General features: G+C 44.1%; 1 protein-coding gene across 4 annotated transcripts in view; it reads right to left on the reverse strand.

Annotated features, from left to right (window-relative positions):
• Positions 1-24,528, reverse strand: part of COLEC11 (collectin subfamily member 11) — an 81,126-nt gene that overhangs the window by 40,649 nt on the left and 15,949 nt on the right. The window contains exon 2 of one of the 4 annotated variants that reach the window (XM_073674199.1): positions 17,152-17,387. The exons of the other annotated variants lie outside the window; for them this stretch is intronic. The gene's annotated coding sequence lies outside the window, so the exon portion shown is untranslated. The remainder of the gene's footprint in view (positions 1-17,151; positions 17,388-24,528) is intronic. 4 annotated transcript variants of the gene reach the window in all.

Consider the following 24,528-nt stretch of genomic DNA (forward strand, 5'->3'; position numbering starts at 1 on the left):
TTAACCAATCATCAAGCTTTTACTCTCCCCAGGATGACACAGGGGTAGAAAAGTCGTTTCGGATCCATGATTTGTTCATCTTTATGAACGTGAGTCTGTCTACATTATCAGTGGAGAGCCGCGTGCGCTTATCTGTCAGCACACCACCAGCAGCGCTGAACACACGTTCAGACAGAACGCTGGCTGCGGGGCATGACAAGATCTCCAAGGCGTAAGTGGCTAGCTCCGGCCATTTATCCAGATTGGAAGCCCAAAAAGAGCAAGGGTCCAGTGACACAGTCGTGGCTTCAATGTTTACTTGGAGATACTCCTGTACCATCGTCTCTAGGCGTTGACTATGTGTCAGACTTCTTGTCTCCTGTGGCCTTGCAAAGGATGGGCTAAAAAAAGTGGTGAAATGATTCCGCAAAATTGATGTTACCAGCAGATACTGTGGTTCTGTTACGGTTTGAGTGCTGAACACTTGACGGTCCCACGGTTGGCAAGTTGGAACTGTGAGATTCACTACGTGCACCACTGGTATTTTGTGGAAAAGCACATGTAAGATTCTGCAACAGTCTCTGCTGATACTCCTGCATGCGTGCATCCCTTTCTATGGCAGGAATAATTTCTGCAAATTTACTTTTGTACCGGGGATCTAACAGTGTGGCAACCCAGTAGTCAGGATTATTTCTAATTCTCACAATTCGAGGGTCATGTTGCAGGTAGTGCAGCAAGAAGGCACTCATGTGTGTTGCGCATCCAGGAGCACCAAGTCCCTGTTGTGTTGGTGGCGAGGTAACAATCATGCTTCCTTCCTCTGTCCTCTCCCCCCAACCTCGCACAACAGAAATGTGATCAAGGTCTCCCTCATCTGATGAGTCTTCCATCAGTTCGTCCTCCACTTCTTCCTGGGCTCCTGCACCTTCCTCACTAGTTTGGCTGCTACCATGCGCCCTGGTAAAACCATCTCCCCCACCCTCACATGCCTGCCGCCTTGGTGCTGCCGACCTTCTGGACCTTGCAGATGTTAGCCCTTCCGCATACAACTCCTCCTCCTCTACTTCCTCCACCTCCTCTTGTGCCACCACCTGACTCCGAATTCTGTTTAACATGTGCTCCAGCATGTAAATCACCGGAATAGTCATGCTGATAATGGCATCGTCAGCACTAAACATCTTCGTCGCCATTTCAAAACTGTGCAGAAGGGTGCATAGGTCCCTGATCTGAGACCACTCCTCCAGCGTGATTTGCCCCACCTCTGAATCTCGTTGGCCCAGGCTATACGTCAGAACGTATTGCACCAGGGCTTGTCGGTGCTGCCACAGTCACTGCAACATGTGCAGAGTTGAATTCCACCGGGTAGGCACATCGCATTTTAGCCGGTGAAGTGGCAGGCCCAACGACTTCTGTAGAGATGTAAGTCGCTGAGCTGCGGGATGCGAACGGCGGAAGTGAGCACACAGCGACCGTGCCCTCTGCAGAAGGCCATCTAGTCTGGGATAGTGGGCTAAAAATTGCTGGACAACCAGGTTCAACACGTGAGCCATACAAGGCACGTGTGTGACATTGCCCCGGCGAAGGGCCGCACCCAGGTTTGCAGCATTGTCGCACACGGCCTTCCCTGGTTTCAGGTCCAGTGGAGACAACCATTCATGAAATTGGTTCTCCAGAGCTGACCACAACTCCTCAGCTGTGTGACTCACATTTCCCAGACATTTCAATGTAAAAACCGCCTGAGGACGTTGAGCCCTACTGCCAGCATAGTAAGGAGGTGTGCAGGATCCCTTCTGCGCAGTTAGAAAGCTTGTGGCATGACCAGACAGGCTTTGGGTGCAGGTGGAAGACCGAGAGGAGGTTGAGGAGGCAGAAGCAGTGGAGGAACTTTGACATAAAGAGGATTGACGCACAACTCGTGGGGACGGCAAGACTTGGACAGCAGCCCCTTGTCCTGCTGTCACCATAGTTACCCAGTGCCCAGTCAGCGACATGTAACGCCCCTGTCCATGCCTACTCGTCCAAGTGTCTGTGGTGAAATGCACCCTGTCACACACAGAGTTTCTCAAAGAAGCGGTGATGTTGTGTGCGACATGCTGGTGGAGCGCAGGCACACCTTTCTTTGAGAAGTAGTGCCGACTGGGCATCTGGTACTGGGGCACTGCGACGGACATAAGGTCTCGAAAATCCTCTGTGTCCACCAGGCGGAAAGGCAGCATTTCTGTAGCCAAGAGCTTGCAGATGGTGAAATTCAACCTCTTAGCTTTCTCATGGCTAGGAGGAAATGGTCTTTTACTTGTCCACATCTGAGGGACCGAGGGCTGGCTATTGTGCTTAGACGGGGTTGATAAGGGTGTCCCCGGCAAACTGCCGGTCTGTGAGGAAGATGCAGGCGGACATGTTAGGTTGCCTTCATCCAAAGGTGGTGCTATCGATGTCGGACAGCGCTCAACACCAGCTGGTGTTACCACCTCCAAAGAAAATGATGACCTGCCAATCACGCTGGCTGTTGCGGGTAAAGAGGTGGCAGGTCTGCGCCCCAAAACAGGTGTGACTGCTGTCCCCCCAGTCACAGAGGATGAAGAGGCCGCGGATGCACTAGATATGGCAGACGGTGGTTGGCCCGGCCGGCTAGGCCGCATTGTAGCACACTGAGCTTCCCACTGCAACTTATGCTTCATGTCCATGTGCCGGTTCATGCATGAAGTACTCAAACTATGTATTTTTTGGCCTCTACTTAGCTTTTGCTGACAAATGTTACAGATAACACGAGTTGGGTCATCTTTATCGATCTGAAAAAATGCCCAGGCTATGCAAGGCTTAGCACCCATGCGACCTGAAGAGCCACCACGACTTGTGGTGAGAGGCAGAGTTGTGTTTGAGGATGCAGTTGTTGACGTGCTTCCAGTACTACGTCTCTGTCCAGGAAGGCGCAACCTGACCTCGTCGTCACTAGCATCTTCCTCCACCTCCTCTGCTGACCTCATCTCTTGGCTGACTGTGGGTTGACAGTAAGTGGGATCTCCGACCTCATCATCATCACCCTGTGCGTTATCACACCCGTCGTCCTCAGAGCCAACCTGTTCCTGCCCTGACAAAAAACTAAAGTTGTCGCTCCAATCAGGTATTTGAGTCTTATCATCGTCTTCCTCATTGTCTCCACCAACAGGAGTTACAGTTTGGGAATGAGGGTCTACATTATGGTCAGAACCTTCTGCGTCTGGTCCTGGATCCGACTCATAAAGATTCTGGGCATCAGTGCAGATCATTTCCTCGTTTGGATTCACAGAAGCGCTGGAGTCGACCTCTGATTCCCAGGCTATAGTATGAGTAAACAGCTCTGCAGACTCAACCATCTGTTCTACCTCATAATCAGACGGGCAGCTGGAGATTTGGGAGCTGTGAGGAAGCAAGTGCGATTTGGGTGACACCTTTGAGGACTGGAGTATTTGTGATGTTGAAGTTGATGTGGAGGAGAGCCCACTTAAAGGAGCACTTGATATCCGTTGAAGCACCTGCTGTTTTTGTGCCTCATCTGGAATTTGTAGCGATTGGCGTGGCCGTAAGAAAGGGATCTTATCACATTGTCCGCTAAAAGAAGTAGACATTTTAGTTTGGCTGGAAGATGGTCTTTCTTCTGCAGATGTTACTGTTGCTTTAACACCTACCCCACGGACACAACCTTTTTTCCCCTTCCCAACACGCCTATTCCCCTTTCCACCAGCAGCAGGCCTTTTTCCACTCATTTTGGTGGTTAACTAATTCACAACTCTGGAGTTGTTTGCACAAAAAAACAATGGATGGTAACCGAGCAGAGCTGAGTGGCCAAACTGTGGTATTAGGCCAAAACTATTGGCTGGGTTAGATGCAGATAAAAATTATTTTTAATTTGCAACCTGATGGAGGTCAGTATAGATGGACTAATAGACCAAGTCCCACACACTGCTAGAAGCCCAAATATTTTTTCAGAGCTAGATGCAGAAAAAAATTATTTTGAATTTGCAACCTGATGGAGGTCAGTATAGATGGACTAATACAAATAGTCCCACACACTGCTAGAAGCCCAAATATTTTTTCAGAGGTACTGTAGATGCAGATAAAAATTATTTTTAATTTGCAACCTGATGGAGGTCAGTATAGATGGACTAATAGAGAAAGTCCGACACACTACTAGAAGGCCAAATATTTTTTCAGAGCTAGATGCAGAAAAAAATTATATTCAGTTTGCAACCTGATGGAGGTCAGTATAGATGGATTAATAGAACAAGACCCACACACAGCTAGAAGCCCAATATTTTTTCAGAGGTAGATGCAGAAAAAAATATATTCAGTTTGCAACCTGATGGAGGTCAGTATAGATGGACTAATAGAACAAGTCCCACACACTGCTAGAAGCCCAAATATTTTTTCAGAGGTACTGTAGATGCAGATAAAAATTAGTTTTAATTTGCAACCTGATGGAGGTCAGTATAGATGGACTAATAGAGAAAGTCCGACACACTACTAGAAGGCCAAATATTTTTTCAGAGCTAGATGCAGAAAAAAATTATATTCAGTTTGCAACCTGATGGAGGTCAGTATAGATGGACTAATAGAGAAAGTCCGACACACTACTAGAAGGCCAAATATTTTTTCAGAGGTAGATGCAGAAAAAAATATATTCAGTTTGCAACCTGATGGAGGTCAGTATAGATGGATTAATAGAACAAGACCCACACACAGCTAGAAGCCCAATATTTTTTCAGAGGTAGATGCAGAAAAAACTATATTCAGTTTGCAACCTGATGGAGGTCAGTATAGATGGACTAATAGAACAAGTCCCACACACTGCTAGAAGCCCAAATATTTTTTCAGAGGTACTGTAGATGCAGATAAAAATTAGTTTTAATTTGCAACCTGATGGAGGTCAGTATAGATGGACTAATAGAGAAAGTCCGACACACTACTAGAAGGCCAAATATTTTTTCAGAGCTAGATGCAGAAAAAAATTATATTCAGTTTGCAACCTGATGGAGGTCAGTATAGATGGACTAATAGAGAAAGTCCGACACACTACTAGAAGGCCAAATATTTTTTCAGAGGTAGATGCAGAAAAAAATATATTCAGTTTGCAACCTGATGGAGGTCAGTATAGATGGATTAATAGAACAAGACCCACACACAGCTAGAAGCCCAATATTTTTTCAGAGGTAGATGCAGAAAAAACTATATTCAGTTTGCAACCTGATGGAGGTCAGTATAGATGGACTAATAGAACAAGTCCCACACACTGCTAGAAGCCCAAATATTTTTTCAGAGGTACTGTAGATGCAGATAAAAATTAGTTTTAATTTGCAACCTGATGGAGGTCAGTATAGATGGACTAATAGAGAAAGTCCGACACACTACTAGAAGGCCAAATATTTTTTTCAGAGGTAGATGCAGAAAAAAATATATTCAGTTTGCAACCTGATGGAGGTCAGTATAGATGGATTAATAGAACAAGACCCACACACAGCTAGAAGCCCAATATTTTTTCAGAGGTAGATGCAGAAAAAACTATATTCAGTTTGCAACCTGATGGAGGTCAGTATAGATGGACTAATAGAACAAGTCCCACACACTGCTAGAAGCCCAAATATTTTTTCAGAGGTACTGTAGATGCAGATAAAAATTAGTTTTAATTTGCAACCTGATGGAGGTCAGTATAGATGGACTAATAGAGAAAGTCCGACACACTACTAGAAGGCCAAATATTTTTTCAGAGGTAGATGCAGAAAAAAATATATTCAGTTTGCAACCTGATGGAGGTCAGTATAGATGGATTAATAGAACAAGACCCACACACAGCTAGAAGCCCAATATTTTTTCAGAGGTACTGTAGATGCAGATAAAAATTAGTTTTAATTTGCAACCTGATGGAGGTCAGTATAGATGGACTAATAGAATGATGCTATGCCCAAAAGATTTTACTTCACTAGGTGCAGTAAAAAAATTGGTATTCTATACACAGGTGGTATATCTTGCAACACAGATAGGCTACTCCACTGACTAACACACTCTGCAATAGGCCAAAAAGGATTAGCTTTGCTAGATTCAGCCAAATGCTGTGAAAAAAACTTGCACAGCACTGGCACAGACCTGCCTGGCAAAAACTGATAGGAACTCATGTAACCTAGTCCTGAAAAGGACTGCAATTACAATTAGTCTTTACTCCCACAACCGATCTATTTAAGAGCACAGACCTCCCTGATAAAAGTCGTAGGAAATGCTGTAACCTAGTCCTTAAAAGGACTGCAATCACAACTATTCCCTACTCCCAAGCTATCTGTATATTTGTGCGAAAATTGGCTTGAAATTAACAAGGTATAGCGCACACAGCAACAGCGGTGCCGTCTAACACGCAGCTGCAGCAGTGAGAAAATGGTGGCGACGGGGAAAATGGCTTGGTCTTATAGGGCAAGGACATGTGACATACACTGCCAATGACACATGCCCTTGCTTGTGTGAAAAAAAGCACTTCGCTCCGTGTGTGCGCTGCTGATAGGCTGACAGATTGCACCTCCCCACTGCAAATGCGGGAAAGAGAAAAAAAAATGGAGATCTTCATTGTTCCTGCAGAGATCCATCCCCTGCCCCTCCCCCCACCCCGCTGTACACTCAAACTGCGTATTAACATTAATTTTCATCATTACTGAGAAAAAATCCAGTTATGATTTTGGTGCACGAACAGTTATCGAACATAACCTCGAACAGCCGAATTTTTCTCAAATTGTTCGTGTTCGCCGAACGGCTCGAACACCGCCCAAAACAGCTCGAATTTGAGATTGGCGAACAGTTCGAGTAGAACAACGCTCATCTCTAATGGATAGGTGGTTGTGCACACACAGCTTTCTCCATTTACTTCTATTGGAGTTCCAAAAATTGCCGAATTCTAGAATTTGGGAACTTCCATAGAAGGGAATCGAAACAGCAGCGCACGTGCAACCACCTCTTTATTCCCAATGGTGTGAGATGTGTTAGGTCTGGGCTCAGGAGTTGGGACTTGTAGCTATCAGAAATGCATGTCTGCTGAGGGCTTTTTTTGGAGTTAAGTGTCTGGCCTCTGGCCCAGGGGTTAGAAATAGAAATCACTGGCTATTAAGCAACATAAGAAAAATTGGTCTCCTCAAATTTATCTCCTACAGATGTGATCAGTATTTTCTTTGTCTCCCATGATACTGTTACATACAGAATTACATCATATATCCATAAATCTTGGCTACCTTAGTTGTCATTGTAAAATAATTTTCTGCTATGGCTTTTATGAAATTTTTGTGATTTTTTTTTTTTGTACTGTAAAGTCCACTCAAGCAAAATTAATCAAGGCAATATATCTGGAGCCAATATTACTTTCAATATTAAAATCTCACAATGATATAAAATAATGTAGGGGCTCATAGTGTAGGAGCTAAACCACATTCTAGGCTCAGGCACTTTCCTTCAACAGAGTTCTCCTAGCCTCCATATCTAACCACAAAGCAACAAAGTCCCATAAATATGCAATGCTAAATGATAGAGAGAGTAAAATACACACTAGACGTCAGTGATTTTTCTCATATGCAAAAACGATCCTAGTACCATCAGTGCTTTTGGTCCAATTTTATTCAGAGTTTCAGTTTTTACCATCAGTGTTTCATCAGTTTTTCTCATACACAAAAAAAAATTCTTGAAGTTTCTGAAGCTTCTATCAAACAGCCAGTGAAAAATGGACAGTCCATGGATGGCATCTGAGTGCTATCTGATTTTTTTTCACGGATCCACAGACTTGTATTGGCGAATTTGATCCATGACTCGGATCAAAATCGGACATGTCTCCGTGATTTTGTGCGGACCATTCTGTATGCAAAAATACACAGACATATAAGCAGCCCTATAGAATATAATGGGTATGAATTCTCTCCGTGAAAAACAGAGAAGATACAGATTAGATATTAAAAAAAACTTTGACAGTGAGGGTGATTAACGAGTGGAACAGGCTGCCACGAGAGGTGGCTAGTTCTCCTTCAATGGAAGTCTTCAGAGGCTGGACAGACATCTGTCTGAGATGGTTTAGTGAATCCTGCTTTGAGCAGGAGGTTGGACCAGATGACCCTGGAGGTCGCCTCCAACTCTAACATTCTATGATTCTATGATAGACAAACTCGTATGTGAAAAAATTACTTCCGAATTAGCCCTTAGTTTGCTATCAAATCCTTGGACATCAGTGTGATCCGTCATGCGTCATCCATTACCTAATGTTTGCTAATCACTTAAGGATTTTGTCCCCACCTATCATACTTTGATGAATGCCCATTTGCTTTGAACAAAATTATCTGTCAGGAACTTAACTTAACCCTACCTGTACTTTGGACACCCCAACCTTGCTTTACAGCCTTGACTACTCTTCTTGCTGCAGCTTTGCCCAGCCATGTGCTTGTCTGGGTGATTAGTTATGGATTGTACATTTTTTTGTGGCCAAAAACCATTGACAAAAAACTGTAGTGGATGCAGAGGTTGCAGTTGCACCCAGGCCCTGGAACCTAAGCCTAGGGGAGTCCCAAAACTTGTTTTGGCCTATTTAAGAAGACCTATACTTTTGAAGACGCATAATAATTGGGGGCCCTGATGGAGATTTTGCATTGGGGCCCACAAGCTTCAAGCTGCACCACTGTCAATAACAGTAATTTCTGCCCTACTTTTGCCCACAGCGTTGAACTACCTGCATCCTATTATTATGGCTTGTCAGTCATTCTGCTTCCCTGTGTGCCGCACTCTGCATACACCGGACCATGGCTTTCATCTCTCTCCAGTTAACCAAAGTGTGTATACAAGTGGCCAGAGCTGATCTTTTTCTCCTGTGAACCAAGCGGTGCATACTCTGACCAAGGCTGATCTCCATTTCAATTATATTCCTCCACCTGCAACTGGGCCATTTACTGAGGACTATCCTGGGACCATGATCTGCAGTCTACTTGCAGCAAAGTCCAGGTCTCTACTGTAGGTCTCGGATACGAACACCGGTTGAGCCTGTGCCAACCTGATTAATGACTATATCGTCTTTAAGGTGGCTGCAGAACAACTCCTCGAAGAGCTATAGACTCTGACTAAAATTGTAAATTGTGTGGTCACCTTGCCTAGTGGATTTCAGACACGAGAACAAGCATCACTATATCACTAGTATATTTCATTGCATTACGCAAAATATGTAATGGCAATGACTTGTCCTTAAATAGCCATGTAACTTATCCATGAGATAATGAACCGGAAAGAAAGAAGCTTCAGAGACACATCGCGACCAGTTATCTCAAGTATTTTTAGTTGTGACAAATTCTTAAAATGTTTATACATATTTGCGCATTTATGTCTCCAGTTTGCATGCTACATCACTTTTGATTTGAGTTAAAGGGGTATTTCCATCCTTTTAAATGGCTTGTCTAAAGTGATGAGATTCAGCTGGGTCACCCTGGTTCTCCCAAACCGGATGTTAAATTACCAGTCAGTTGGGCAATTCAGTCTGAGTTCAATTGTATCAATGGTATCAGTGCTAATGACATTTGGATACAATTGAAAAGATCTGCAGGGCAGAAAAGCTGTAATCAGCTCCCTGCTCTAATGGATACCATCAGCTCAAGAGCCTTAACAGCGTGATGAGGACATGTCATAAAATCGATGGTGTCATGATGCAGGGGCCTGGCTCACAGACAAAAAGAGAGCGGCCAAGGGGAGCTCCTTTTTGGGACAGGGAACTATGGAGAGGGAGCAATGTGGAGTGGAAGATAGTGGAGAGGGGACAGAGTGGAGGGGAGCAGTGTGAAGAGTGGACAGCATGGGGAGGACAGTGGTGAGGGGCAATATGGGGGACAGTGGGGAGGAGCAGTTTGGGGGATTGCAGTGTGGAGAGGAGAAAGACTCGGGATGGCAATGTGAAGAGGGGACATTATGGGGGGATAGAGTGGAGATGTGATAGGTCGGGAGTGGACGTCAGTGTGGAGGCCATAAGGAGTAACAGAGTTCATGCCATAGTTTATAAAGGAGGAAGGTGTGGCAGTCATAGTTTATAAGGGAGGATGGTGTGGTGGTTATAGTTTATAAGGGAGGATGGTGTGGCAGTCATAGTTTATAAGAGAGGATGGTGTGGCAGTCATAGTTTATAAGAGAGGATAGTGTGGCAGTCATAGTTTATAAGAGAGGATGGTGTGGCAGTTATAGTTTATAAAGAGGATGGTGTAGCAGTCATAGTTTATAAGAGGATGGTGTGGCAGTCATAGTTTATAAGAGAGGATGGTAGGATGGTGTGGTAGTCATAGTTTATAAAAGAGGATGGTGTGGCGATTATAGTTTATAAGAGAGGATGGTGTGGCAGTCATAGTTTATAGAGAGGATGGTGTGGCAGTCATAGCTTATAGAGAGGATGGTGTGGCAGTCATAGTTTATAAGAGAGGATGGTAGGATGGTGTGGTAGTCATAGTTTATAAAAGAGGATGGTGTGGCGATTATAGTTTATAAGAAAGGATGGTGTTGCAGTCATAGTTTATAGAGAGGATAGTGTGGTAGTCATAATTTATAAGAGAGGATGATGTGGTGGTTATAGTTTATAAGGGAGGATGGTGTGGCAGTCACAGTTTATAGAGAGAATGGTGTGGTAGTCATAGTTTATATGAGAGGATAGTATGGCGGTTATGGTTTATAAGCGAGGATGGCGTGGTGGTTATAGTTTATAAGAGAGGATGGTGTGGCGATTATAGTTTATAGATAGGGTGGCGTGGCGGTCATGGTTTATAAGAGAGGATGGTGTGGCGGTTATAGTTTATCAAGAGGATGGTGTAGCTGTTATAGTTTATAAGAGGATGGTGTGGCGACTATAGTTTATAAGGGAGGATGGTGTGGCAGTCATAGTTTATAAGAGAGAATGGTGTGGTGGTTATAGTTCATGAGGGAGGATGGTTTTGTGGTTATGGTTTATAAAGGAGGATCGTATGGCAGTCATAGCTTATAAGGGTTTTGTGGCAACTATATTTCATAAGGGCAGATGAAATAGGGGGAGTGGGCAGTGTGGAGGCAATATTTCATTTGAGAAGACAGTGTGGAGGGCATAAATCATAAAGGCAACAGAGTGGGGGTCATATTTTGTGTAGGGAACATGGTGAGTGGCAATTATTTATTCAGAGACACACCGTAGGGATTATTTAGGACACAAAATGGGCAGATATTTTTATTCAGGAGCATTAAAATGACAATGTTATTTTTAAAGGCACCATGTGTTGCAGAAGACCGGAGAAGATGTTAGTCTGCAGAGATGAACTATGGATGGGAAAAGTCATCATGGGGTCTGTTCCAAATGAAGAAGAAAAGCAAAAGAATGACTCCAATCAGAGAAGATGTAAACTATAAGATACCTGGATGTAAATGTTTATTTGTGATACTGACTACTTCTCATTAGTACTGTGGTTCCTGTGTGGTCCGGTGTCTGATGATGACAGGTGACAACCAGTATCGCCTTATCAATGTATGAGATAATCTGAGAATTTAACATTGATGTGAACCAAATGTTCATGGTGAGTGGTGACCTAACATTGCAATTGATCGCTGTACTACAGTCTGTGCTATCGGCATATACTGATCCTGTACTACAGATGAAGCAATCCATAACTTGTCAGATGGCATGCTACATAACTACATCAATAAAATAGTAATATAAGTAGTAGTGATATAGTAATGATTACTGCAAGTATCTATACTATGAGCATTAAACCTTAGTATTTGATGGGGGGCTGAAGGAAGTACCTTGGTGTGGTGTGTAATCTGTATAGATTCTCTTTTCTCATGACATACATGTATAACACCTACTACATTATTAGACTCAAGGAGTTATCACTGTGTTATCTGTGGTGTTACATAGGACTGCAGGGAACGTCTACTACATTACCTGTACTCAGAGGAGGTGGAGAACACAGACAGAAAAGGCCCCCTGTGCAAATACAGTCTAATAGTTCTGTCTATGACGGAAGCTGATTGCTGCTTTGGAGGTAGAAGTGGCCCTCTTACCTTGGGCCCTTTACGGCAGCACCTTTTGCCCCAATGATATGTCTGCCCCCTGCTCCACAGTATATTTCCTCCATACACAATATGATGTCCCCCTACAGTACAGTCCCCCACACACAGTATGATGCCCCCCACAGTACATTCCTCCACACAAAATATAATGTCTCCACCATAGTACAGTCCCCCAAACACAGTATAATGCCCCCCACAGTACATTACCTCACACTGTACTGTGGGGGCATCATACTGTCTTCCACACACAATATGATGTCCCCACCACAGTACAGTCCCCCACACACAATATGATGCCCCTCACAGTACATTTACCCCACACACAATATAATGCCCCCCACAGTACATTCCCTCACATAGTATGATGCCCCCCACAGTAGTGCTCCACACACAATATGATGTCCCCACCATGGTACATTCCCCCACACACAGTATAATGCCCCCCACAGTACATTCCCCCATACACAGTATGAAGCCCCCACAGGAGTGGCAGACACAAATGGACAGGGCCCCTGTGCAAAAACAGTATATAGGCTCTTTGCTGTTCAATAGTTCCGTCTATTGTTACTTCTGTCTATTGTTACTTTGTAGGTGGAACTGGGCCCCCTTACCTCTTGGGCTCCTGTGCGGTTGCACCAATGATATGTCCCCCCTTGCTCAGAGAGTTATCACTGTATAATCTGTGGTGTTAGATAGGTCTGCAGGTAACATCTACCTTATAATCTATACAGAGAGTTATCACTGTGTTATCTGTGCTGTTACATAGGACTGTAAGGCTATGTGCACACGTAGCAGATTTGATGCAGAGCGTTTTTGCCTCTCTCTGGCAGAAAAAAACACATGCAGATTTACATGCGTTTTTTCTGCCAGAGAGAAGCGTTTTTTCAGCGTTTTTACATGCGTTTTCTCATGCGTTTTTTCAAGCACTTTTCCAAGCGATTTTGAGCATCACTTGGAAAGTGCTTGACAAGTTGGTCACACAATATAAATCCATGCAACCGGCATGGATTTATAATGTGTGAACAACTTAGATGCTTTAAATGCAGCATCCATAGTAAAAAAATAAAAAAAAAGAATTAAAAAGTAAAAAAAAAAAAAAAAATGTATATTCACATCTCCGGCGGCCCCCAGTCTGTCGCGCGGTGTGCTGGCAGGACCTGCGGTGATGTCATTTAGTCAGCTGATGGTCATGCGATGATCACCTGACTGCTGACATCAGCGGTCGCGTGACCATCAGCTGACTAAATGACGTCACCGCAGGTCCTGCAAGTACACCACGGGACGCCAAGGAGAGAGGACGCCGCAGGGAGCAGACCGGGGGCCGCCGGAGAGGTGAATATACAGGTTTCTTTTATTTTTAACTTTTTTATTTCTTTCTTCCACCGCATGGTAGCCAGGATGAAGAGGAGTTGTAGTCTCCTCTTCATCCTGGGTACCACACGCTCCGCGATTACGCTGCAAATTCGCGGCCATTGAATTTAATTGAAACGCAGCAAATCCACATATACATGCGGGTTTGCTGCGTTTCAATGTTCCTCAATGGCCGCAAATTTGCAGCGTAATCGTGGTAGAAATGGTCATGCTGCGTTTTGCAACGCAATGCGAATTCGGCGCGCTAATTAGCGCATCATGTGCACAGCACATCCGAATTCACATTGCTTTGCATGGCAGATGGTTTTACAAGCGTTTTCGCGGCCCTAAAAATGCTACTGTGGCGCCCCTGAGGGTTCAGTCGCCACAGAGGTACTGTACCTCACCCAGAGGTATGGTATCTCCTTCTCTCAGGTAAGGAGGGAGTGCTGCCCGGAACCCCAACACCCGCATTCAACACTACACTGCTCCAGGCCGGCTGGAAGGGCAAGATGCAATGTGTTTTCCTGCTGAGCCCTGTCCCTGGCTGGAGTGGGGGGAACCAAAGGTAGGGGGAACCAGTAGTGGGTGTGGGTGGAGGAAGTAGAGTAGGGGAGCACCATCATAGGAGGTATATAAAGGGAAGCCATCTTAGGGTGGCAGTTCAGTAGATGAGTGAGAGAGCACAGTCAGTCAGGGAGCAGAGTCTCATCAGGAGCTCTGCTCCACAAGTGGGGCCTAGTGATAGAGGCCCAGGAGGTGAGCAGAGGAGGAAGGCTCCGTTCTATAGAAGGGATCCCAGGGGGTACAGCGAGTGCAGGACGGCACCCGTACGCCCCGAATCTGCCAGGTGTCAGAAGGATCAGGCCGCAAGAAGGGGACCGGCCCCTGGACCAGCCGTGTTACTCCAGGTCTCGGCTGGAAAAACCGGAGGCTTCTGACTTTTATAGTGCTGTTGCCACAGCCTCATCTTAGTCACCGTGAGGTCCGGGAACTCCAGGTTGCCCAGAGGGACTTCAGAGCACCCGAGCGGGACTGTGAGTGGGGAAACGCAGGGCAGGAGGGAGAAGACCCAGCGTGAAGTCGGTCAAGGAAAGGAACATAAGAAAGCGGGGTTCCGTCAAGTACTCCTGACACATCTGAGGAAGAGCTGAACCCCCGGTCTGGTGAACGCAGCGCGACGTGGGAGGCTGACACCCGTACAGTGCACCTGTGGAACTTACATGAGAACTGTGAGTAAAAACTCGGATTGCGCACTGCACTGCCTCCGTCCATTATTTCAGCTGCGTCATCTCTCCCTCTGCACTACAAGCCCCAGCATTACCACCCACCATCAAACTCCACCTGTGGGGAGCCGAAACACCTCAGCTGCCATCCCATCACCTCCCGGAGGTCTGCAGCAGCGCTGGTAAACCTTACCAGGTACCACAGGTGGCGTCATGAACTCTATAAATCTGCTATAAATAGAAAGCCTCTTTTTATTGACCGCCCTGGGTCACGGACCGGGTCACCGCCACTGTGATATCACCCCCTGCATCTATCGGCCAGGACTCCGAGTACCCCATTGCCCTGGGGGCGCGTCTCTACAAAAACGCTACGTGGGCACATAGCCTAAGTATTGCCCAATACATTATTTATGTTCAAAGAGGTATCACTGTGTGATATTTGTGCTGTTACACAGGACTGCAGAGAACATCTACCTCATTACCTACTTTTACTTTATGGGTGAGGAAGGGATGTTTAACTGGGTGTGGTCTGCAAAAAGGGGCATGGCCTGAAAAAGGGGCCCTGCTTCAGTCAAGCAAACAGCGAGCCTTTTGTTAATAAATTGCACCCCATCCCTGGATGTTCTCCTTAGCCTGAGTTTATCAGACTTGTTGGGTACATGATTTTTTGCCACATACTCACATATAGGTATTTCTCCTCCCTCCCAGACTGCCCCGCTCCCTTGTTCTAAAAAATGGCTGCTGGTGGAAGAGCAGTGACCAGATTTGTCCCCCAGTCTTCTCCAGTAGAAAACACACTGCAAATTGGAAAATGCTTTTCCATTGGAGGAGACTGATGGACAGGTCTGGTCACAAGTTCCTCCATCACTGCACCCTGTGAAGAAGGAGAAGAACCTATAATACTTACATATTACCAAGTGCCACAAAATCATGTCCCCAACACATTTGTTACATAAAGTGGACAACCCATTAAAGTTATGACATTGCTTGGATAAAACATTCATTTACAATTGGTGAGGTACGGGACCACCACTAATCCTAAAGGGGCCACAGTGCTCATGTAGTGCTGAATCCCTGCTGTTGCCAGCACTTGCTGCACAAGGACCTGCAGGGAGGCCCTAAAAACTACATCATATCCGCAGCCCCTTCTTTATCAGGATTACACAGATTCAGGCCCTGGTACAGTCACATAACTTTTAGGGCATCTCCACACGTTAGTTACTTGCTGTAGATTTTGCTGTATAAAGTTTTGCATCTGAACTGACCTCATTCAGAGGAATAGAATCAATTTTCACTCTCAGAAAGTTCTGCAACAACATCTGCAGCAAATAATGAACGTGTTCATTTACCCTTTAATATGGTGCAGAATCGACACACAACAACATATTACTGCACAACGAACACACTTTATTTATTTGCAGAAACCAAAAAAACTTTAACATATATTACTGCAAATCTATGGCCACTTAAAGGGGTTGTCCAGCTTTCAGAAAATGTTTGGCACCGGGCGCAGTTTATTATAACATAAACTGTATTGACTGCAATGCGGATGTCATATTGACAGCGCGGCAGCCAATAAGTGAGCTCAGCTCAGTAGAAGGAATGCCCCATATAGAGCCGCTCAGCTCACTGATTGGGGTCCTGATGTGACATCAGTGCCGCAGCCAATACCGGACATCGGGAGCAGCGCCAGAGACTCAGCACTGGATCCGGGGACGGTGAGTACAGCTCAATTTGTTATTTTATAATAAACTGCAGCCGATACCGAACATTTGGTTGTCCATCTTTGGGGCAATAATTTTTTTTTTTTTACTTAAATACATGTATTTCAGGCTAAAAAAAAAATTGGGATATTAGATTACCTTAAAAATGTTGCATAATTTGGCTTTTTTTCCCCTGTACATTCAGCTTTAATGTCGCCTCCGGTCATAAATCAGCTCAGAAAAAGACAGATTAAACAGTTACACACTCTCCTATCAGACAGTGAGAACAAGCTGACTGACAGACTCTCAGTTAACTCATTCAGTAGCCAGCAATAGACGAGGCTATGGAAGGCAGATGGTGCAACGTTGTTAATGAAACCCGATTGCAAACATTACTTTTGCCCCAAAAATCCATGCAGTTAAGTAAAAAAAAAAAGAAGAAAATTGTCCCCAAACCCTTTGAGAGTATGTGCACCCTTGTACATCTCAGGACATAGCTTTGAGACATTTTTAGAGGGGATCATTTTCCTGAAAACCACACTGAACACAAGATCCAAGGATCTTCAATAAACCTCACTCCGCTATGTCCACTTCTGCCACTGAAATCAATAAGATAGTAATGTGACATCTGCATCCCAGGAAGCCATCAGAAAGTTTGTGACGCTTGGTGGGGGGCTCTTAATTGATGGAACATTTTCTGACAAGTGTCATGGATGTGTCAGAGGATGTTGCAAGGTGCATATACTCTATAACCAAGACGGTTATGGCAATGCACCATTACATAACCAATCCAACGCTGCTACATCTGTACGAAATGACTACTAAAGAGTAGATAACCTCACCTTTATAACCAGTAAAGACGTCCAAGTCCTTCTTCTCTGTCCAATTTCTGCATTTAGCCAAATCAAATGCAGACAATAGAGAAAATGTTCTAGTGGCTCTGCTACAACCAAGAGTCCATGCATGTAGTGCGGGGTAGAGCCTGGCCCTATTATATGGTTATTATTGCCTCCAGCAGCTCCATCGAACTTGAGTCTTGTGTGCCTTTTAATGACATGTAAGGTTGCATTCTTTTTTCCTGTTCTCCGCAAGTGAAATTTGCATGGAGGTGCAGAAGAGAAATAAATAATGTTATGAAAAGTTCTTCCGAGAACTGTGGACAGAGTACGGTCCAAGCACAACACAGGGATGGAACCGGCCGAGCTCCTCTCCAAACACGGACTGCCGCTGACTACAGGAATTGGAGCCACATCAGAAAAGAAGATTTAAGCCGAGATTCCCAAAATTGTTTTTCAAATAAGGAAACTCTTAAGCGACCGTGCCCAGGCAGGAAATTTCACAAGCGTGCAGCTACCCAGAACTGAATGTCAAATAGGTGTATCTGTTAATTCTACCCTTCAGGAGGCCCCATGATCAGCCAAATACCAGGAAAACAGGAGGAGGTGTTTTTCTGCCCATTTCAATAGGAAACGTTTACGTCCCTGTTGCTGTTTTATTATTATTATCATTTTCCTAAAATTCCGATAATCTGGCATATACAGGGGCACCGAGGTGCTGGATTACTATGGATTCCAAAGTATTGGAGATTTGTATAACGTGTTAATGCTTCTGTTTTGATATAAATTCACATATACAGATGTAGCAAAGTTATTCATGGCTAACAATACACCCTCTTGATAACTTGTCAGAATAGTTTTTCTTACTTAAAAGAGGACCATTCACATGCTCAAAAAATTGAGTTAAATATCTTCTAAAAATACCTGCGCTCCCCTGATTCTGCCACTCTTTTCCATTTTGCTCTACGCCATTCCATTGCAGAAATATTCACATTTGTTTATTTTAGAATGCAGTATGTGAAATCTCTGATTGTAGTTCAACTAGGCTTTTCTTTAGAGTCTTCTCTGGGGGGGTGTGGTTTTACCCCTCCCTCCCATAGTTCAGCAGCGTCTGAGACTGATAGACTGCTAGATCAGCTGCCGAGCTGTAGGTGGCAGCACCTGGGATGGAGAGGTGAAAGCGCATACCCCCAGAGAAGACTCTAAAGAAAAGCCTAGTTGAACTACAATCAGAGATTTCACATACTGCTCTCCAAAATCAACAAATGTGACTACTTCTGCAATGGATCGACACCTGAGAAGACTCTGAAGAAATGCCCAGTTACACTATAATCAGAGATTTCACATACTGTGCTCCAAAAGCAACAAATGGGAATATCTCTGCAATGGAGCGACGCAGCGCAAAACAGAAAAGAGTGGTAGAATCAGGGGTTCAGGGATTTTTACAAAGTATTTCACTCAATTTTTGAGCAATTGACAGTTTCTTGTTAAGAGGATTAAAAGCACCCATATGCAATAATACAATAGATCTTTCATAGGTGACCTTTGTTTGCTTGTTCATCGGGTGATTGGTTGCCTATTTAGAGTGCAAGACTATTGTGAAAGGAGCATTCTTGGGAATCCTACCTTCATGATTATTTTGCAGCATAAATAAACCCTCAGAAAGTTATCAGCTAAATGATTGTTCATCTGTCAGCTCTCTCTCCCGACTCCACTATTCACATGAATGTGTACGCCTGGTTTTGGCTTACAAATACTGATGTGAAAAACTGACCAAATACTGAAAGTCTGACCGTAGCCTTAGAATTATTTTTGTCGCATTCCAAATTATCATGACCTCAAGAAAAACAATAGCCAGACTAATAAAATATTACTAAATTGATCTTTTCTCTATAGTATTATAATGGTATACACGTCCATTTTCTTTTTCTTTAGAACTGTCCTCAGAAACGTCTTATGTTTAAGAAATATTGGCCGTACATCATATTATTCAACACATCTTCCCATTTTTCTCTCAGTTATGAAGTGGGGTCAACATTGTGACTATATGGATATCGTAGAATTAGCTCCAACAGCTCGTATGACAGGCCAGTTATGCCAGATGGTTCTTTCATACTAAGGACACGTTCACACGTTCAGTATTTGGTCAGTATTTTACATCAGTATTTGTAAGCCAAAACCAGGAGTGGGTGAAAAATACAGAATTGGTGACGTGTTTCTATTATACTTTTCCTCTGATTGTTCCACTCCTGGTTTTGACTTACAAATACTGATGTAAAAAACTCACCAAATACTCAATGTGTGAACATGGCCTTAGGTCTCATTCAGACCTCAGGATTTTTTATGAAAAAAGGACCAGGTTTTATCAGTGCTTTTCATCAGAGTTTGGTTAGAGTTTCATCACTGTGATGAGGAAAAAAATGTTCTCCACCTTCTATCAGTCAGTGAAAAACAGACAGCACATGGATGGCATCCGAGTGCTGTCCAATTTTTTCACAGACCAATAGAGTTTCATTGCCAGCTGATCAATGTCGGACATGTCTCCGCAATTTTGCACAGATCACTTGGTCCGCAAAAAATAACGGACATGTGAACAGCCCCATAGACTGTCCTAGGTACGAGTGCTATCCGTGAAAGAAACAGATAGTACTCGTAAGTGAAAAACTGACATGTGAATGAGGCTTTAGACTACATTCACACATCCATGGAACACAGCTTAGTACTTTGCGGTATTTTGTTGGACCCATTGAGCTTTGCTGATCCATATACACATCACTTTTAAAAAGGGGCCATGTCTCGGATCCGTGAGACTCAGATCATCCCATGTTCTCATCCCATTTTGGGAATTTTTGTGGCTGATTCACCAATTTCAAAAAGTCGCAAATTGTAGAGCAGTTTCACTCGGGTCCTCACCTGGTGCATGCTCACAAAAACAGTTGAAGACAGGAAAAAAGAAAACTTTTTTTTTTACTTTGCGCCAAATTAATGAATCACGTGCATCATTTTGATAAATTTGGGGCCAAAAATTGGCAACTAATACCTCAAGACAAAAAAAGGAAAGTTACTTTAAAAAAAACAGCAAATGATGAATTGAGGCCTACAGGTCCAATTTTTATTAGGACTATGTCCTTGGTTTGAACAGTCGTTTTGTGCTGATAAGGATGATATGCAAGTTGTCTAAAAAAAAAATTAAGACCTCTTCATATTCCCAGTTAGAGAGAAGACTCGAACCGTCCATTCATTAAAGATGTTGTTCCAAGAAATCAATATCAGTCCATTACCCATTTCAGGACTTTCTTCTATGAGCCCGAACAGAGAGTTTTGCTATAAGGCCCCGTTCACACTGAGTATTTGGTCAGTATTTTACATCAGTATTTGTAAGCCAAAATCAGGAGGGGAGCAATCAGAGGAAAAGTATAATAGGAACACGTCACCACTTCTGCATTTCTCACCCACTTCTGGTTGTGGCTTACAAATACTGATGTAAAATACTGATCAAATACTGAACATGTGAACATGGCCTAAAGCTGACAGAATCTTCTTTCTGGAAAAATGAGCCGTTTGCCAGGAGTTTTACCCCGTCAATGCAGCTCCATTCAGGTAAGTAGGGATACAAGCTTCCTGCACAGCTGCATGTCTTGGGGCAACAGGATCAGTGATCACTAGGTGTTCTAGAGTAATGGCATGTGCTAGTAGTATGCCATCACTCCATAAACTGGGGATACTTCTTTAGACACTCAATAAATATACAGTCATGGCCGAAATTACAGTCATAGCCTTGAAATTGTTCCAGAAAATGAAGTATTTTTCCCAGAAAATTATTGCAACTACACGTTTTGTTATGCACATGTTAATTTCCTTTGTGTGTATTGGTACAACACAAAAAAAACAGAGATAAAAAAGCAGGTATTACATGATTTCACACAAAACCCCAAAAATGGACGGAACAAAATTGCTGGCACCCTCAACTTACGATTTGATTATACACTCTTTGGAATAAATAACTGCAATCAATCACTTCCTGGGTCTCCTGCCATAGCGTTTCATTTCATTCAAATGTCGACAGATAGTTCACACTCACACTGATGCACCCTGAGCCTGCAGGACAGCTTGAATTTCTTTGGAATTTGATTGGGGCTGCTTATCCATCAGCTGCACTAGCCTGCGTTGCAATCTTTCATCAATTTTTCTCTGCTGTCCATTTCCAGGCAGATTAGCTATAGTGGCATGGGTTGTAAACTTCTTGATTAGGTTGATCAACGTGGACAAAGGAACATGAAGATCTCTGGGGATGGACTTGTAAGTCCTCAGACAGTTCTCTTCTCCTCTTTCTGTTCTCCATGCTTAGTGTGGCACACACAGACACACAATGAAAAGATTGAGCCAACTTCTCCCCTTTTTATCTGGTTTCAGGTGTGATTTTCAGATTACCCACACTTGTTACTTGCCACAGGTGAGTTTGAATGAGCATCACATGCTTGAAACAAAGCTGTTTACCCACAATTTTGGAAAGATGCCAACAATTTTGTCCTGCCCATTTTGGGTTTTTTTTTGTCCAATTTGCCTTTTTTTCTCTGTATTTTTTGTGTTGTTCCAATACACACAAATTAAGCATACATGTATATAGCAAAACTTGAGTAATTGCAATAATTTTCTGGGAGAAATACTTCATTTTCTGGAACAATTTCAAGGGTACCAACACTGTTTGCCATGACTATGTGTTGCTCGGACCAAACAATAATATGGGAATGAGATCTGATCTGAGGGACACTGACTGTTAAGTTTGTGTTAGGAATCGTGGCTCTGTGCTCCCACCTGGGAATGGAGTAGGTCCAGTGCTACAGTACTCTGGTCGCAAGCGCTGCCATTGTCCTGACCCTGGAGACGAAGTTACTATGCGTGCAGGGAAACTGTCCCATTCTTGTGGAAGGTTGCCTTCTGGTGCTGTGGGATGTGCGAGAACGCAGGATGCCGTGTCTCTCACTGATTTCTCTGCCCGGGGAAGATGGGACGCTGTCTTCTCCGGTTGCCAAGCAACACAGGACGCTGTTTTGTCTGGTACTAAGCAATGGTGGGATTTTGTCTAGTCTGCTATTGAAGCTAGCAAAGAGTGGCTATCTGGGGATGATAGGGAGGTAATCAACACCTGATCATTAGGCGGGCTATATAATCCTGCTCCCTGCTCAGTCCTTTGCTGTTTATTGCAGTTCCCTATGTGTTTGGTTGAGAGTGGTGCCAGCATTAGTCTTGCTATCTTTTCAGGGGCTTTCTCATTTTCTCTTTTGGTTTTACTTTCTGGGGTTCTTGCAGAGGTACTCACCTGGTTCTTGACTAGGCACCAGCCGCGTCACCAGACACCAGCAGTCCGGCGACAGTGGGCCTGGGAAGGGCTCTGCGAAAGTCCCCCAACCATTTAATGGGAGCTGGGTGAAGAGTATTCCCAGCCCTCAAGGGCTCACCTAGCTGGGCAGCTTGTGCCAAGTGCTGGTTTGGTGCCAGTTTTGTTGGGTCCCTCTGTGAAGCGCATAACAGTTTGTAGGTTAAGGAGTGGTTTGGAGGACCAAATTAGTTTCTAATCCTGGTAGCAAAGAATAACACAACAAATTAAGGATGCATTGGACATAGGATGATTATAAAATACAGTCAAAGATGGACATAACCTACTCAGTATATGGTGGTCACTTTTACAGTCACCATCTCTCCAGGTAGCACATATCAAATTTCTAGTCACGTTGTGAGACTCACAGTATCATGCCAATGTGGACCAGGAAGAAATGTTCCCAGGACCTTTCGGAGCCATGGCAAGAAAAATTTGGGATTTTTAGAGTGCAAAGGGAAGTCTTATTATCCACAGCTCAGTTTGGCTGGATGGCCAGGTCTAGGAAGACTTCTGGTGGTCCCAAACTTCTTCCATTTAAGGATTATGGAGGCCACTGTGCTCTTAGGAACCTTGAGTAATGCAGAAATTCTTTTGTAACCTTGGCCAGGTCTGTGCCTTGCCACAATTCTGTCGCTGAGCTCCTTGGGCAGTTCCTTTGAGCTCATGATTCTCATTTGCAAGTAAACAATGGTGCAGCGGTCTCAGGGAGCGCCAAAGGAATACTGGACAATTTAATAGATGGCAACCGACTTTTATTCTTCCTCCAATACCACTGCCAGTGGTATTGGAGGAAGAATAAAAGTCGGTTGCCATCTATTAAATTGTCCAGTATTCCTTTGGCGCTCCCTGAGACCGCTGCACCATTGTTTACTTGTGAAATATCTCCATACGGAGCCAAAGCGGCAGGAGCAGCCTGGTCTATTTGGATGTGTGAGGACCTGCGGTTATCCAGCCACCGGGTTAAACTACTGAGGACCTGCGGTGAAGTAGTATCTGGTCCAGCAGGATCGTGTGACCACTTGAGGAGCACGGAGTTGCGAGGCAAACACCGACAGGACGGTACTACAAATAGAGGCGACCCGGAGCCTCATTAATCACACGCTTAATCTTGGTTGTGTAGACGTACACAACCATCACAGGTGAGTGTACTGGCACTTTTTAAATTAATTAAATAGCCCTGTGAGTCTACACATGCGCCCTTTCTTTTCTTTTCACATGATTCTCATTTGGTCTGACAAGCACTGTGAGCTGTAGGGTCTTATATAGACAGGTGTGTGCCTTTCCAAATCAAGTCCTATCAGTTTAATTAAACACAGCTGGACTCCAATGAAGGAGTAGAACCATCTCAAGGAGTATCACAAGGAAATGGACAGCATATGACTTAAATATGAGTGTTTGAGCAAAGTGTCTGAATACTTATGACCATGTGATATTTCAGTTTTTCTTTTTTAATAAATTTGCAAAAACTTCTACATTTCTGTTTTTTATCAGTCAAGATGGGGTGCAGAGTGTACTTTAAGGCTGTGTGCCCACGATGCGTTTTTTAAGCGTTTCCGCAGCGGCAAAAACGCTGCAGAAACACTTAAAAAATTCATGGTAGAAGGTCTGCCATGTTCCCCAATGATAATCCGCATGTGCTGTGCACATGCTGCGGAAACTTCCGCTGCGGGTTATCATTGCGGAAAAAAACGCAGCACTACCAATTATTTTGCGGAAGTGCTGCGTTTTCGCTGCAATTGACTTGCATTGAATCGCTTGGATTCTTCATCACTGCATCTGTACATGCGGATAACATGCGTTCCATTGTGCGGATGGTACCCGGGTCTGGAGAAGACGAGACTCTCCTCCGGACCCGGGTACCAAAGAACCTGTGAAAAAAAGAATAAAATAAAAAATAGATATTATATTTACCTTCTGATGGCCCCCGGTCTCCTTGTCTTCAATTGCCGGCAGATCGCGGTGGACTGAAGGACCTGCGCTGACGTCATAGTCAATTGACGGCA

The sequence above is a fragment of the Phyllobates terribilis genome, unplaced genomic scaffold (assembly GCF_046119375.1).
Source record: "Phyllobates terribilis strain yellow unplaced genomic scaffold, ASM4611937v1 Scaffold_3__8_contigs__length_932513732, whole genome shotgun sequence".
Taxonomy (NCBI): Eukaryota; Metazoa; Chordata; class Amphibia; order Anura; family Dendrobatidae; genus Phyllobates; species Phyllobates terribilis.